Raw genomic sequence first — 18,532 nt, 5'->3', positions numbered from 1 at the left:
ATCGAACCCGCGCCACAGAATTACGAATCTGCGCGCTATCCCCAGGCTAACGAGGCCCCCTGTGTTGTTGTGTGTGTGTTGTGTGTGTGTGTTTGTTTTGCCATAACTTCATCACAAAGTGTATACCAGGTTCAAACTGGAGCTGAAATCGTCCCTGCAGCAGACGCAGGCTTATGCGGGATTTATTCGGCTACAGAATTGTTTTTTTCCCAATTTCCAGCTAAAAAAAAAAGCATCCTACATTTGTTTACATATCAAAGGTTCGTGCCTATTGGCCAGAATTATATTCCATTGTGACCTATTGCTTAAAGATAGTTCTCTCTGTTAAAGGGTAAAATCCTTCTGGCAGTTTTTGAGATCTGACTTGTTGTATTGTTTAAGATAACTGGTTATTTACATATATTTATTCTTTTAGTCTTGATATTATATATATATATATATATATATATATATATATATATATATTATATGAGAGAGAGAGAGAGAGAGAGAGAGAGAGATAGAGAGAGAGAGAGAGAGAGAAGAGAGAGAGAGAGAGAGAGAGAGAGAGAGAGAGAGAGAGATTAGTGGAAGCAACTAACAAGTTCATATTGTTAGTTGGAAGTGTTATTTCACAAATACTTATGTATCCGTAGTGTAGAGAATTGCTGTTATTTCTAAAAACATTGCTATTAAAGCAAGGGCAGGCTTATTTTATTTGTACCCATTTCCCAGAACACTGTAGAGAGAATCAGTGCTGAATAAACTTGGATTAACCTCTTGAACTTTCCAGCAATAGAAAAATACTATATATACAAAAGGCCGCGAAGCCCTCCTGTTCAGCTTAGTTCCAGCTGCCTAAGAGAACGTCATTAAGAGCTCATCATAGACCAACCCGTTCTCGCACTTTCGTATAATCAATATTGACTTATTAAATACGTGCATATATGACTACTAATTATTGGGAATATTTTAATTTACCTTGAAAAGCTTCATAGAAAACACCGACATTACTAACCTTCTTAGTATGTTAAGATAAGCATCTTATTGCTTCGGAATTACAATTATTACTTAACCTATTATAGGTATAGGTTAAGTAATAATTATTACTTAACCTATTATAGGTATAGGTTAAGTAATAATTGTAAATACGAAGTAATAGATGCTTATCTTAACATACTAAAAAGGTTAGGTAAGGTCGGTGTTTTCTATGAAGCTTTTCAAGTAAACTAAAGTACTCACAATAATTAGTATGTCACATATGCACTTATTTAATAAGTCAATATTGACTGTTAGAAAGTGCGATAACGGGTTGCATAGACTTCAAAATGGTAGCATCTCTAATGGATCTCGAAGGAGATTTAACCCAAATTTACCTACTAGTTTTGCCTTTAGGACCACAGGGAGACCATTCGAGACTACCACAGACCAGATTGGCCACATCGGACCGAGCTTTCTTTTGAGAGGAGGAACATCAAGTGGGAGCCCCTGGTGGAACCCCAGAAGGTGATAACCATTCTTTTACATCAAGTGGCTCCTTATGAAACAACTTGTCATAGCTCAGATGCATAAGGAGACGACAGCCCTCAAGCACCTTCAAAACTTCTTCCTCCAAGCTTCCTGAAACAGATGTCAGAGTTGGTGTCTTTGTTGGACCAAAGATAAAGAAGATCCTGGAGTGCGAGGCATTCCCCAAGAACCTCATTAGGAAGTAAAACTTGAAACAACATTGTCGCAGTGGTTTGGGGCTTTCTGAGCAATCACAAGGCCAAATGGTATGTGAAGTTACTTGAGACTCGTAAAGAACTACGGCACATGGGCCTGCCTGATGTCCCTCAAAGTCCATATTCTTCATGCTCATCTTGATCAGTTCAAGAAGAGCGTGGGAGTGTGAACAAATCCATAAGGGTCCTGACGAGGATTCGAACCTGCGTCCAAGAGCATCCCAGACGCTGCCTTAATCGACTGAGCTATTTGTTCATTTGATGCATCACGTTATCAGGATTTCTGTGTGTAACTTGGGAGCGTATTCGGTGCAGCAAGGCGAGTCCTTACATCAGGTTATATAGAATTCGAACACCGATGCTAAGCACTAAAACATGACCAGAAACTTTATTTGGGAACTTATTCGTGAAAATGATTTACAATATATAATTGTCAATCTTAAAAAAAAATGCTCACTTCTGAGTCATTTGGCATCATTTTTAAATTATTTTAATATAAGTACTTAACATTTGGTATTGATTTATTGTTCTTTCTGACTTTATGTGCATAAATGGACATGAACCCGACCGTTTTCTCAGTGGAATTATTAAATTTCTAAATACGAGTGTCCTGCTGGCCGCATAAGCAAGGCTTGCCGGGGGATAATAACCATTTTATATATTTCTTTGACATAAGCAATTACGAAACAACACTTACTACCTAGGCACAAAAATTGCGATACATTGGATGTATAATTTAAGACAAATATTCATAGAGAACGTCATAGATAAAGTGTTGTGGTGACAGTTAATCTTTCATGGGCCGTTATCCAGGATAAGATACCTTCCCATTGGCCGCATGCAGCATATAATAGCCGAATATGCACTGGTATCCAGCGTACAATACTCCACTACTGACTGGAATTCAGTGTCAAATATATGACCAATTGCCGATATCCGGCGTACGATATGCATCCATGGGTGTAGATATCTGTTTACATTCAGACCCGAGGGACACTGAGTTATTGCAAATATACTTACAGAATCATTTACCGTAACTTTGTATTCGGACTGAAAATTAATAACAGCCCAGGAACCAGAGCGAAAATGCATTTACAAATTTAAATTTGTAGCAGTTTAATATATCAAACTTTAACAAAGTGGACTAAATTAAATCCCTCAACCTCTTTATGTCAATGAATTGTCCTACTATAATACTATCTACAGCAACAATTTGGTCGAGCTATCAAAAGTAGAGTGTTGCAGCGAACATTGTTCATGTTTTGAACTATTAATTTAGAAGAAAGCAAGTGGAAAAAAAGTCAGAAACCAAACTTAAATATACCTAGGCCAAGAATATCACGTACTTGTGTCATGTTAGGACCTGGATTGGTGGGTCAGATCAAGTTAATTCAGGTCAGGTTAGGTAAGGTCAGGTCAGGTCAAGATCTTTAGTTACTTTTTCATTTGTTCAGTGCCCTATTTGGGCTAACTCAACAATATAAAAAAAATTATTTTTGGGTTTTAACGTTCCATTTGTATAAGTTTAAATAGAGCGTTTTAAATAAAGCAAGAGGATTTGCTACTTTATGTAAGTATTCAACAATAAATAAAAAATAAAAAAATAAAGTCGGCAGTGACAGTATTGTCTGGTTATGCGAGTATTACAAATCGCTTCATCTCATTCTATTTTATTAGGAAGAGAGGGACAATATACAGTACAGGTGATATCTTGATGGAAATATTGCTCTGACCTCACATTCCTCCCTTTTCAAGGGACGCGACATTGCATGTCCAGATAATATACAAAGAACCTTTACTGTTTGCAATGATTGAATGAAGCACTCGGAACCACTTGAATTTACTAATATTTTACTCGTTGAAATGGAGGCGAAAGATATATATGATAACGCACACATGGAAACTACGGAAAGGTCAGGAACCAAATCTGCACAGTGAAATTACAACTTATTGGAAGTTGAAGTATGGAAGGAAGGAAAATATATGTCAAATAAAAAGTAGAGGTCATAAAAGAACCAGTAGAGAAGACGATATCAATATCAGAGGCCCACGAGTCTTTAGTCTCCTGCCAATAAATATCAGAAACGTGGGTGAAACAGCAAAGAAAGCTCTCAAGACATAAATTGACAAGATTTGTGCCGACGATTACCGGACTGACCACCTGGGCTTAAAGACTACGAAGACAAAGAGTCTTATAGCCGAAGCCGTCACCAGTGAAGTCTAGCCCCACATCAGGCTGCGATTAGACCGGATCGAACTATCGAAAACATCAACAAGAGAACATACTTCCCTCTACATCAACTTCACTACCTCTTCCCCCCTCGTCCTTTTCCAAAGTTCTGAGCCTCCCAGACTCTTGAGCTCTTCCCTCGTCGTCTACTCTGAAGTACAAAGGCCTCCGTACCCTATGAACCCATCTATAAAACCCAGATCAATAGCTTGTTGGCAAGTTTGGGAGAAGAAACTGGAGATGAGTCGATTGAGGAGTGGAGTATATTTAGTTAAACAGATTGTGCATGGGCTTAACCCCTCTGCCTAAGTAAACTCTGTTCATCCCATTTCCCAGCATCCAGCATCATTTGCTCATTCGTCACCTGGCTGTAGTCTCTCAAGATGAAGTCAGGAGTCTCTCGAGCCTGACAGCTGAGTGGACAGCGCTTCGGATTCGTAGTCCTGAGGTTCCGGGTACGATCCTCGGGGAGGCAGAGACAAATTGGTAAAATGTTTCTTGTACCCTGATGCCCCTGTTATCTAGCAGTAAATAGGTACCTCGGAGTTATATAGCTGCTACGGGCTGCTTCCTGGGGATGTGTAACAAAAAGGAGGCCTGGTCGAGGACCGGGCCGCGGGGACGCTAAGCCCAGAAATCATCTCAAGATAACCTCAAGATAACCCTCTCACAGCCATCACTCCGTCTGGGGAAACACTGTGCAACACTTCTTAATATTTTTATATTGTTATTCACAAGTTGTGTTTCATCCTCGATTTATTGTATTTAATTCCGGTTTATTGTGTTTTTCGCTGTTTAATTGAGTTTTATCCTCAATTGATTGTTATTCTAACTCTTTTTGTTATCTGCTTTTTTTTTTTAAGTTTTATTTGCGGTTTGTTTAGCTTTCTCTTCCTATTAAGTTCTACTATACGGTTTATTGCTTTACTTTCGGTTTATTGAACGTTGTCCAGGTTGCTTTCCTGGAGATATTGTGCCTCTGGTTTATTGGATTACATCCTATATATACTCCCGGTTTATTGCGACTAAATCTCTGGTTTTATATTTGCGTCCCAACCCGAGGCTACTTCACCCTCGAATGATCAACCGTAATTAGACATTAAAATGTCGAATTCTTAGTCCAAATTTATCCACTGTTCCATCACTCAATTTGAAAATAATGTCCCGTCTCTCATTCCTTCCAGATTTTCTCCCTATGTTTGTCTCGTTTTCCGTCTGTCTCTCTCTCTCCGTCTGTCTCTCTCTGTCTCTGTCTCTGTCTCTCTCTCTCTCTCTCTCTCTCTCTCTCTCTCTCTCTCTCTCTCTCTCTCTCTCTCTCTCTCTCTCTCTCTCTCTCCGTCTGTCTCTCTCCCTCCTTCTCTCAGTCCCTTATCCAGCCAACACATGTTTAAGGCTCGTGTTCACACCCTTCATTTTTATCTCTTCCTTCCTATTCTTCATCTAGAAAAGACCTCTCCCTGTGTGTGTAACTTAACATTCCTTTCTCCGTTCTTCCGCAGGGACCATTGTCACGTGCATTCTTTTAGCCTTCTATCCTTCTCTGGAACCTTCCCTGGAACCTTCTAACCTTACTTGGAACTTCCCAATTCCTTCCTAGAACCTTCCACTTCGACACCGTTCCTGTCTTTCTTTCCGCTATCTCCAAATATCCCAATCGATGGTGTAGTGAGTTTCTCTGTTGTCAATACTCTATCTGCTCCCAACCCTTGGCCTAATCCACACTCTCACCCGGTTCTCTCTCACTCTTCTCCCGTCATTCTTCTCTCTCTTTTTACTCTTTCCTCCCTGACTGCTTCACTCCCTCCCCCTCTCACTCCATCCATTATCCTCTCCTTCTCTCCCACTTACAACAGTGAAAGGTCATATATATAAATACATTTGCTGACTCTGGAGCACAAGCGTGTAAATTGGGTAAATGCAACACTTGTCGTGGTGATCAATTTAGGGTATAGGATCAACCCAAATTGTCCACACCTTTGGCAATATTGTCATTAAGCTTAATGGCCGCCGAAATAATATGAATTCAAATCGTTGTGATGCAATTTGACAAAGTGTTTTACATCTGTTGTGAAACAGCTGTTAAATTAGCGTAGTCTCTGTTTGCATGTTGATATTCTCTTTCTAAGAAATAAAATTCTGCTTCTGCAATTTCGGATTCGAGATTCTATGATGCCAACGAGGAGCTAATATGTATTTAAAATAAATGGAGCATTTGCAAGGAGCATATGAAAATAAAATAACCATGGCGTAAACAGATTGTTTTTTCATTTCATTGCAAAGCAAACGAAAACTTGTAAAACCTTACAAGGTCGAATGGGAGTGATTCTAACAATGACGTTCGTTGTGCACATATTGTTCAGCATTTGTTTCAGCTTTCAAAGCGAACTTCAGCTTCATTTAATGCTGGTCCAGAAATGTTAGCCTTTTTAGTAACTTATTCAGCATTCTAGGATATATTGTATTGAGAGTTAGCCAAAATTACTCATCTTGAGGCACGACAGATTGAGAGAGAGAGAGCAGGAAGACATACTTTAATGAGCTTTTCTGCTCTTATTGCTAATTAACAAATAGACCACCAGTCTTTTGTTTTAATCAATGGATGTGAAGTTCAACAGAGAAAGCATTCATATGAATTTTAACTAACAAGTAAGATAGGTTGCGGCAGAGAAGGGACGCTAATTTTCTCACAAAATTTTATCAAGCAGTAATTCAATTGAGATTGATGAAATTGATGACCAACAATGCTCTTATAAATGTCAGACATTTATACGTAACGAGAAGCAACAAAACTATAACAAAACTATACCTATATGCAGCCAAATGTATTCAGTTCGTCTTGCAGAATAGCCAGTTATCTAAGCTAATAGTTTCTAATACTAATAGTTAATAACCTAACCTAATCTAACCTAATCTGAACGCTATGAAAGACGAGATGTGTTCAGATCCATATCAGCAACCAGCTGACCGTTCAGATCATCAATGTGAACAACGTGAATAATGCTATTACAATGTGTCATGAGACACAGTGAATACCAGCTAGTAACCACAGTGTGTCCTCGTGAACCCTCTAAACCACAGCCTGACCACCGCAATGTTTCCATCTATACCATCGGATCAACAAATGACCTGCCATAAATTTTCCCAAGTTTATCCCAAAAATGAAGCCACCAGATGTATCTGTGCCGAGGAAAAAGAAAACGCAGAATATTGTTCCATTACGGTGTAAAGCCAAAACATTTTTGCGTCGAAATATTTTGTCGAGTTAAAAAATTTTGGAGGGTCCATAGCTATGTGCTAATGTCGTGTTGATTACAATGTGTGTATCCACCGGGAATGCCCTGAGGCTTCAGTGTGTGTGAAACTTGGCTAGTTGAACACATGTAGCTGTGGTTTGAGGCTTAAGCAGATTAGCTCGTGGGCTCCGCCTATCGGCATTCACCTTTGTGTTGAGCAAGTTTCTGACCCCTTTGGGAATCTGTCATGTCTTCATTTATATCTGTGTACAGAGCCTGGCTAGCTACTAAACTTCCTACACAAATCAATTTGTATTACTATTATTTTTATTATAAATAAATTTTATTATTTTTATTATAAATTTTAGTTGTATTATCTCCTTACCTTGAGGTTACCTTGAGGTGCTTCCGGGGCTTAGCGTCCCCGCGGCCCGGTCGTCGACCAGGCCTCCTGGTTGCCGGACTGATCAACCAGGCTGTTGGACGCGGCTGCTCGCAGCCTGACGTACGAGTCACAGCCTGGTTGATCAGGTATCCTTTGGAGGTGCTTATCCAGTTCTCTCTTGAACACTGTGAGGGGTCGGCCAGTTAGGCCTTGGTTAAACTTAATATTTATTACCACATGAAAGACTAAGACCATGTACCACTCTAGCCCAAAAGTTTCTATGATTAATTGGTATGTGGTGATCATGTCTCCCTGGTTCCTCTCTACCTGTAACAAAATTATTAATATCGTTCGAGTGTGTGTTCCCCTAGTTGTGCTTGAGCTTCGGTTCTTTGGTCCCGTCTCTCAACTGTTAATCAAGCCATGTACAGATTCCTAACCCTATTCGGCACAATCATACATGCATTTGAAACTGTGTATGGAGTCTGCCTCCACCACATCAATTCCTAATGCATTCCATTTGTTGGCTCCTCTGACACTAAAAGTATTCTTTCTAATGTCTCCATGACTCATTTGGATTCTTAATTTCTACTTGTGCCTCCTAGTGCGTGTGCCCTCTATGTTAAATAAACTATTTTTCTATCCTATCAATTATTCTGAGTCTTGTATGGGGTGATCGTGCCTTCGCTAGTTCTAGTGTGTGTGTGTGTGTGTGTGTGTGTGTGTGTGTGTGTGTGTGTGTGTGTGTGTGTGTGTGTGTGTGTGTGTGTGTGTGTGTATACTCACCTAGTTGTGCTTGCGGCGGTTGAGCTTTGGCTCTTTGGTCCCGCCTCTCAACCGTCAATCAACAGGTGTACAGATTCCTGAGCCTATCGGGCTCTATCATATCTACACTTGAAACTGTGTATGGAGTCAGCCTCCACCACATCACTTCCTAATGCATTCCATTTGTCAACCACTCTGACACTAAAAAAGTTCTTTCTAATATCTTTGTGGCTCATTTGGGCACTCAGTTTCCACCTGTGTCCCCTTGTGCGTGTTCCCCTTGTGTTAAATAGCCTATCTTTATCTACCCTATCAATTTCCTTCAGAATTTTGAATGTGGTGATCATGTCCCCCCTAACTCTTCTTTATCTACCCTATCAATTCATATGTGTGTGTGTGTGTGTGTGTGTGTGTGTGTGTGTGTGTGTGTGTGTGTGTGTGTGTGTGTGTGTGTGTGTGTGTGTGTGTGTGTGTGTGTAAAGAGATTGTACGTTTGTATGTTTGACTGAATATTGATGTGACTACTTCTGCTCACTTCACTAATTACTGTGTCCGAAATTATTTTTGTTTTGTTTTTGTGTGGAACATATGTGATGTGATAGACAATATTACAGTGTGTTGACAATGTTTTGCTTATGAATAAGAATGTATAGCCGATATATTTCGCGCGGTTACAGTGACTCTCGACATGGTAATTTGTGCAGTTAGTGAGTGTCGCAAGCCTTATGCTTGGCTACGGTACAATTTGTGTTTACAGTTTAAATCTCCCCAAAAAACACGGTCAATTTATCTAACCAGTAACTCACCAATAGCACACCACTATCTTACATTTCCAATTCCAATTATTCTTCCGAGTATTGTCGTTTCCGAAGGCTGCCTCCTTGCAGCCCTCATCCTGAAGAATAATGACCGGGTTTCCACACTCACCTTTGCCCCCATTACCGTGATGTTGCGTGATAATCTTAATAGCTTTTTTCCAATTTGTTTTTTTAGAATATAGTTCGCTTATCGATCGCCCTCTCCCTTCTTTGCTTGAAAATGGTCTGGATTCTTTAGATTCTTGTCCTTGGCATTTGTCTCTACATATGCTTTATCACTACTTTTTGTTCCAAAATAAAGGTTTTTATGATTCCCCGAAGAAATTATTGTTATTATTTACCAAAGTACAAAAAGATATCTGATTTCAGTGGAGAAAAATTCAACATGCTACCCACTACTGCAATATAAATTTTTCATGAACATAATATGTAATGCGTTTTCCCTCATGGTAGATGGTATATGTAGAACTGAAAATATCTATAAGAAAATTAATGATAGTCACAATGCTGTTGTGTTTAAAGACATGTGTATTATTTACATACATACATACATTTCTATATATATATATATATATATATATAAATGAAAATGTTCGTTTGTGCATAAACGCAAATCTCCGAAAGCTCTTCACCGATTGCTTTGAAATTTTCACACAACATTCCAATAGCATCCCAACAGGTTTTTAAATACATTCTATATAGATGTCACGTCTGTGACGGTAAAAAAAACATGTTTTTTTCTCAAAAACTGTGTTTTTCATGTGTTTTTCATGTGAGGGAACTCTTCGAAACCTCTTTACGTTGTGTAAAGACGCTTCGTTGTGTGATTGCTTTGAAATTTTGACACAACGTTGCATTCGAATAGGCGCGTCTTTATATATACCTATTATATAGATGCCACCCCTGTGACAAGTAAAAACATGCCTTTTATAAAAACAGCGCCATCTGTTACACATAAGACCAACACATGCTATACTAAATATGTTACGAATGTGATATTTCAATGTTTCCGATTTCATTGATAAATAGATTTTTTATAAATTTCGAGTTATTTTAATTTTGATTTAATTATTTTGTGTGACATTGCCTTAGAATTGAGCTGTGTTGTTTACCATACCGTTCATTTCGTGAATATAGTTTATTTTTTTATTTTTTCATTATTTTTCATTTCGTTTTTTGAACTGTTTTCTTATATTTCAGTGATGGGAAGATCTGGGGCCAGATTCACGGAGCAGTTACGCAAGTACTTACGAACGTGTACTTCGTTTCTCAATCTTTGATGTCTTTGGTTACATTTATTAAACTGTTTACAAGCAAAAAAACTTGTCAATCACCTGTTGGTATTGTTATAAACAGCTTCCTGGTGCTTCGGAGCTCATTAACTGTTTAATAATTGTAAACAAAGCTGCCAATGTTTGAGAAAAAATGCACAGGTTCATAAGTGTTTGCATAACTTCTTCGTGAATCTAGCCCCAGATCATTTGATGTTCCCAATTTTCTGATGGGAACATCAGATCATTTGATCATCAGACGAGGGAGTGGGGAATGGTGGGGAGGACGAGGGGACGGGAGTGGGGGATGGTGGGGAGGACGAGGGGACGGGAGTGGGGGATGGTGGGGGACGACGAGGGGACAGGGGAGTTGGGGATGGTGGGGACGAAGGGAATTGGGAATGGTTGGGAAGACAAGGGGATAGGGGAGTGGGGGATAGTGGGGAGGACGAGGGGACGGGGGAGGGGGGGAATGGTGGGGAGGACTGGGAGACAGGGAAAGATTGCCGTGGCTCAGCAACGCACATGCGTTGCTGAGCAACAGCAATGCGTGGCCGGGTACAGCTAATATATACATTATATATATATATATATATATATATATATATATATATATATATATATATATATATATATATATATATATATATATATATATATATATATATATATATATATATGTCGTACCTTGTAGCCAGAACGCACTCCTCTGCCTACTATGCAATGCCCGATTTGCCTAATAAGCCAAGTTTTCATTAATTAATGTTTTTTCGACTACCTAACCTACCTAACCTAACCTAACCTAGCTTTTTCGGCTACCTAACCTAACCTAACCTATAAAGATAGGTTAGGTTAGGTTAGGTAGGGTTGGTTAGGTTCGGTCATATATCAACGTTAATTTTAACTCATATAAAATAAAATTGACCTCATACATAATGAAATGTGTAGCTTTATCATTTCATAAGAAAAAAATTAGAGAAAATATATTAATTCAGGAAAACTTGGCTTATTAGGCAAATCGGGCCTTGCATAGTAGGCTGAGAAGTGAGTTCTGGCTACTAGGTACGACATATATATATATATATATATAATGTAATGCTGTCTTGCATCTGTAAAAACGCTTTCTATATCCTTATTATTCATCGATTACTCCTTGCTCCACTTCAGCTCCCTAACACTTATTCTGCTATTACTCTATTCTTCCCTGACGCGAATTTCGTCATATTAACTTACCCAGGTGCTACAATATCCTCTCACCCCTCTCTCTCTTACCTTGTATTCCTCTCTTTTCTCATATTGCCCATCTCTTTACTCTTTCCCAATCTTCTTCCTCTCGCTCATTCTCCCTTCCAAATGCTTTGTTTCACAATCCTCTCTCTCTCTCTCTCTCTCTCTCTCTCTCTCTCTCTCTCTCTCTCTCTCTCTCTCTGAGACGGTCTTCTCCCTCATCCTCCAACACGTTTTTTATCTCTCACTCTTGCCAGGAGAGCACCAAAAACAGTCTCTCTTGGCTTTGTTCGGTGGGCTCAAAATCGTGTGAGAGTTGTGGCAGAGAAGGACTCGTTGCCGATCTCAGTGTTGCCAGATTCTTCTCGTGTGGTTTTTCTTTCTTAGCTGACTTTTATGTGTTTGGATTTTTCACATCATCGTTTCTTTTCATTTCTATTATTTTCTGTAGAATATGAGGTGGAAAAATTATGCTGAATGGTACTGGGTTTAACTGTGTACACATTTTACAATAATTCAACATATATTTATTAATAAATATATTATTTCACTGTTAATACAGTGAATTTCATTTCTCCTTTTTTCTCGTCGTACTTCCTATTGAAGCAGCTTATTCAATTTACTTCAAAGATCTTCCCTTGTTGCGCGATCGATTTATTTGCAATTCATAAGGTGACAATGCAGTCACCTTTCCCTAACATCTCTCCGTCTCAGCCTCCAGCTTGCATTCGGGCCGTCTTTTAGTACTTTGTCTAGGAGGCAGAGAATGAACGAATAAGTAATTACGCCACACCATGAAGCTATTAGGTATTTATCTAGCCACTGGGTATCTTAAACTCAATGCGGGCGGAGAGGTATCTTTGTGGCTCTTAATATGGTCTGCAACCTTTAAATAGCCCATTAAAATTAATGACTGAAGTAACTTGTAATATTCAATGTAATATGATTTTTGCCACATATATTCAATATTATGTAAAAAAATTATTACATGTTAAGTATTGAGTCCATCACATGTTGTAGTTGGAGAGAATGATTTTGTAGTTCGATTGACCAATGAGGTTTACAAGAAAAAACAATATAGACTGCATTAGATAGTCCAAAGTCACAATTATTAAAACCACACACATTACTCAAGATTTCGAGAAAAAATATATTACTCAAGATTTAGAAAAATTAAGAAATTCCCGAAGGCGTGAAAAGTACAGTATTAAAAGCAATAAATACTTTTGTAAAAATAAGTCAGCACAGACTTAAGCCAAACTTATTAAGTCAGACCATACTGCGTGTGTGGTCAGCACAGTAGTCGGATCGGAGGATATTTGTCAGTGGTCAGGTCTGAATCTAACTTAATGCTATACTCAGCACATTACTGTCTCTAACTTGCTACAGCCAGAACATTACTGTCTCTAACTTGCTACATCCAGCACAGTAATACTCGCGATACTTACAATACTTATAAAATCTCTGCATCTAACTTGCTATTCTCAGTGCACTACTACCTCTATCTTCTTATAATCAGCACATCACTGCCTTTAACTTGCTACACTCACCACATCACTCCTTCTAACTTGCTATACTCCATATATGACTGTCTCAAATATACTCACGTGGGGATTTCACATCTTCAACAATACATCAGCTATCTCCGATAATTCACAAATATTTAAAGTATAACCAATAAATACTGCCTTGAATCGGTATTACAAGGTCATGCAACACACGTCTACTAGAAAGAATTTATGGAAAAATAAAACTCCTAAAATATGCTGCTTTGTAGCAAGGGACAGTCACAATCGTTATATATAACTTACCGTCTCTCAGAACCCCTTCGGAACAGCAAATTAATTCAGTTTTAAGGAATGAAAAAAAATTCCACAGAGCGCGAACCGTAGATAGTAATATTAAGCTCAATGTCCCTTCCATCACTAACGGAGAAGAACGAATGCTATAGTTTTGTAAACGAGGGGAAAGCTGCAATAAAATGCAATCAACAGAATTTTAAATTGTGAGAGGGGAAGGATAGTAGCAGCTTGAATCATGCGTGCAGGCGTACGCACACAGACACAGACATAGACACACACACACACACACACACACACACACACACACACACACACACACACACACACACACACACAACTATAGCATTCGTTCTTCTCCGTTAGTGATGGAAGGGACATTGAAATTAATAATGGGGTATGAGGAGCGCCTGAGGGAACTGTGCCTTACGACACTAGAAAGAAGAAGGGAGAGGGGGGACATGATAGGAACGTATAAGATACTCAGAGGGATTGACAGAGTGGACATAGACGAAATGTTCACACGGAATACTAACAGAACGAGGGGACATGGATGGAAGCTTGAAACTCAGATGAGTCACAGAGATGTTAGGAAGTTTTCTTTTAGCGTGCGAGTAGTGGGAAAATGGAATGCACTTCAGGAACAGGTTGTGGAAGCAAATACTATTCATAATTTTAAAACCAGGTATGATAGGGAAATGGGACAGGAGTCATTGCTGTAAACAACCGATGCTCGAAAGGCGGGATTCAAGAGTCAATGCTCGATCCTGCAGACACAACTAGGTGAGTACAACTAGGTGAGTACACACACACACACACACACACACACACACACACACGGGTGGAACACGAACACAGGGACACAGGTGGAAACTTAGTACCGAGATGAGCCACAGAGACGTTAGAAATAATTTTTTCAGTGTCAGAGTAGTTAATAAATGGAACGCACTAGGAAGTGATGTGGTGGAGACTGACTCCATACACAGTTTCAAATATAGGTATGATAGAGCCCAGTAGGGTGAGGAATCTCTACACCAGTTGATTGACGGTTGAGAGGCGGGACCAAAGAGACAAAGCTCAACCCCCGCAAGCACAACTAAGTGAGTACAAACTAGGTGAGTACACAAACACACACACACACACACACACACACACACACACACACACACACACACACACACACACACACACACACACACACACACTTACACATACACAGCTTGCACCATATCCATTTACTACCTTCACTAGTAGAGGTAAATAGACAGGAATACTCTGAGAATTCTGAGAACAGTGTGACCAAGAAGAGTCTCATGGTATACACAAACGATGATATTATAACAAAGCAGATGAAATAAATGAAATGGTTATTGGAACAAAGCCTGCTTTAAATGCAATATTGGAAGAACAAATAAACGATATAATCTCTGATGCTATATATATATCCAGAAGGATACCAAGTATAATAAATCATAACTTTCTTAACAAGATATGATTGCCACGTACAAAATTCTCAGGGTAATTGATAAGGCAGATAATGGCAGACCATATGTTGAGCATGTGGTCGTACTTGATAAAGACAACACACAAAAAAATATTTAATGCAGTGTAGGAGTGCACTGAGAAGACATGAAGGGTATGCCAGAGCACAGGTTTATAGGAAGCTCTACACCAGTTGATTGAAAATTTAGAGGTGGGACCAAACAGACCAGCCCCATCTCCTGCAAGCACAATTAGATGAATAAAATTAGGCGAGTTCATAAATACATAACACTAGCATACACTCGTGCATATATACATACACAAAAAGAATCCCTTTGACAAGAATATATGCCAATATCCAACAGTCCCTGGAATTAAATATTGCAAGTTGACAGTATCACACTGGTTGGATGACATAAAGATATGTCTATAATAAAAAGCAGGGAGAGTAAAGGGAAAAGTCGTATTAAATCCAGGTCACGGTACAGTTGGCGAAATACAACAGATATGAAGGCAGCAGCATACGAATACACTGACGATGTATAATTCCCGAAAGCGTAATGTATAATGTCATTTTTATATATGAAAAAAGCAAAACAAATTAGACTGAGAAGCAGTGTCAATTCCGTGAAGCGAGTACGTGTTGGGGGATATTTCAGACGAATCGATTAACTCTGCAATTTGCAAAACATCATGAGACAGTTTTGCATTTCTCCCAGCACAGTAACTGGGCCAAACAATGTGATGTTGTCATTGCCCGAATTCTCCTTGACTATAGGCACATCTTGCAGGTTAGCGAGGCTGAGTCACTAACAGAATATTCAGCTTTGTAACAATTTTGTAAACTAAGTTATTAAACAATAATGAATGTGAAACTATAAGCATTTTTAGACCCCTTTGGCCTATTATACGACCAAATATATAACTGTTTCATTGAATCTGGTATATTAGAAGACATTCTAAACATTTATCCTATTTTTTATAGAATGTAAATAAAATTTAGAAGGAATGCTAAGAAATGTTATGGGAATAAAGCAATAAAAAACAATTTATTTTACTTATTTAGCTGCATCTCTTAAGAACCCGTCCTTGCCTGCATCTCAAATGTATAAATAAAATCATGCATAATTTCTGATGAAGTGCATAACCTCATGAATAATGTTGTTCAATCTACAATTTAAACCTATTGTGTTGTTTATGGGCCTGTGTCCTGTGCAGCAGCGAATACGAGCAGCACCTCGCTGTTATACGACATAACTGAATTACTCCGATTAGCTAATTATATTTTTACCAATAATGATGTAAATAATAATAATGTTGATTATACTATCATGGTGCTCCATGCGTTTATTCTATTCTCTACACATCCTAATAACATGTATACTGTGTAATATATATATGGTGTGTGTGTAGATTAAAGAGAATACAGTACTTTAGGACATTTATCATTGAAAAATGCACTATGTACCTTAACGTTGAAAGCCCAGCTGACTAACCTATTCAATAGTAACTCAATTTGTAATCCACAGCCGGGAAGGAAATAAGTGGAAAGAATGACGAGAGGAAAATAAATAGGTGTCCCCATTTATTTCCCCTCGATGCTTGCCTCACCCTGGAGGTGAGTATTGCCTCACCCTGTGGATGAGTATTGCCTCACCCTGTGGATGAGTATCGGATGAGGAGTCAGAAAATTTAGCCGCCTGCGGCTAACTGTAGGGCAGGAGGGCTGGAGTCTACATGGAAAGTCTTGTTACAGTTATACGTGGCCGCCTGCGGCAGGACGGTAGGCTGTCTTGTGTGGCCGCCTGCGGGTGTCCGTTGAGCAGCTTTGTGTGTGGCCGCTTGCGGACACCTACCGATAATATTTCCAGCCTTGTCATAACTCTCACTTCACCTGATGGCAATTTGGCTAATATCAGCGGATATTTCTACATAATATGATAAATTTGGATAATTAACCTTTAATATTTGAGTATTTAAAAGTTAGATGTCTTTAATGATGATACAGATAAACCGTCTGCTCGATTATTCTGATAAACGGTGTTCATAAATTGTTGACTGATATCGGACTCTTATATCAAATTATACATTTGGGTAACTCTATTGATCTCGACAAAATACATGCTCCATATTGTTGTTTTTTCGTTTTTGATATTATTTTTTAACTTGATCTACTACCTCGAGCTGAGGTAATAAACTGCCAATTTTATCAAAAATAATTATATGTCACACAAATTCAATTATCGATGGGCTTCTTTTTTCTATTGATTTTACTTTGAGCTTTTAACAGGGATGACTTTAAATATTTCTTACTCTTTTGCGTAATTTTTTTTTTAATTAAATTTAAATTCGTCTCAATATAATCAATCATTAAAGCCTTTGTGCAACATCCACCACAACACAACTACCACTACCTTCACCACCACAACACAACTACCATCACCTGCACCACTACAACACAACTACCACCATCTTCACCACAACACACCAACCACCACCTGCACCACCACAACACAATTACCACCACCTTCACCGCCACAACACAACTACCACCACCTGCACCACCACAACACAACCACCACCGTCACTACGTACTAGATCAACACTATCAGTTCCAGTATATCCTGTATTTATACACCCACCTGCACAACCATCAAAATCTCGTCCATAAGCACTTACACCCACTGCACTGGTAAATTACAGAATCATGTAGGTGGTAATCCAGGTATTCATCTAACACTTGAAACCGTGATGAGACGTATCAGTGGGAAACGCGACTGGCAAGTGGTGAGAAACTTTAAATCCTTTCGAGTGTAATTAACATATTTCTCCTGACCATGCAGAGCAAGTGCATATCATTTAATCATTATCAGGCGATAGATATTACCTTCTCTAATTAATAGATTCTAGGAAATCATCAAGGACGATTGCCATATAGCCACAGGAAGGCTGAACCCAGAGGTTACCACCACAGGTATAGGCTGGCTCCGACGGGGTCACCCTTCCACCTCAGGAAGTCTGGCTCCAACAGGGTCACCCTATACCACCTCAGGAAGTCTGGCTCCAACTGGGTCACCCTATACCACCTCAGGAAGGCTGGCTCCGACGGAGTCCTCCTACCACCTCAGGAAGTCTGGCTCCAACTGGGTCACCCCTATACCACCTCAGGAAGGCTGGCTCCGACGGAGTCCTCCTACCACCTCAGGAAGTCTGGCTCCAACTGGGTCACCCTATACCACAGGAAGTCTGGCTCCGACGGGGTCCTCCTTCCACCTTAGGAAGTCTGGCTCCAAAGGGGTCACCCTATACCATCACAGGTAGGCTGGGCTCTGGAGGGAAGGATCACACACTCCCACCGGCATGCGTTGGGTTGTCATGAACAAAATTATGGAGATGAATTCAAACAGCACAACATAAAGAGCGTCGTCTGTTGCATCCGCTGTTTTTGACCCCACACCCGCTCTGGCTACGACTGCTGATGCTGCCTGCAGAAGGACACTATTTTGTTATGGGACAGTGAAATTATATATATATATATATATATATATATATATATATATATATATATATATATATATATATATATATATATATATAAAACGAAACAGCTATATTCATT

The sequence above is a fragment of the Procambarus clarkii genome, chromosome 18 (genome assembly GCF_040958095.1).
Source record: "Procambarus clarkii isolate CNS0578487 chromosome 18, FALCON_Pclarkii_2.0, whole genome shotgun sequence".
Lineage (NCBI taxonomy): Eukaryota > Metazoa > Arthropoda > Malacostraca > Decapoda > Cambaridae > Procambarus > Procambarus clarkii.
The sequence above is the reverse complement of the archived record's forward strand: the minus strand, read 5'-3'. Positions refer to the sequence as shown.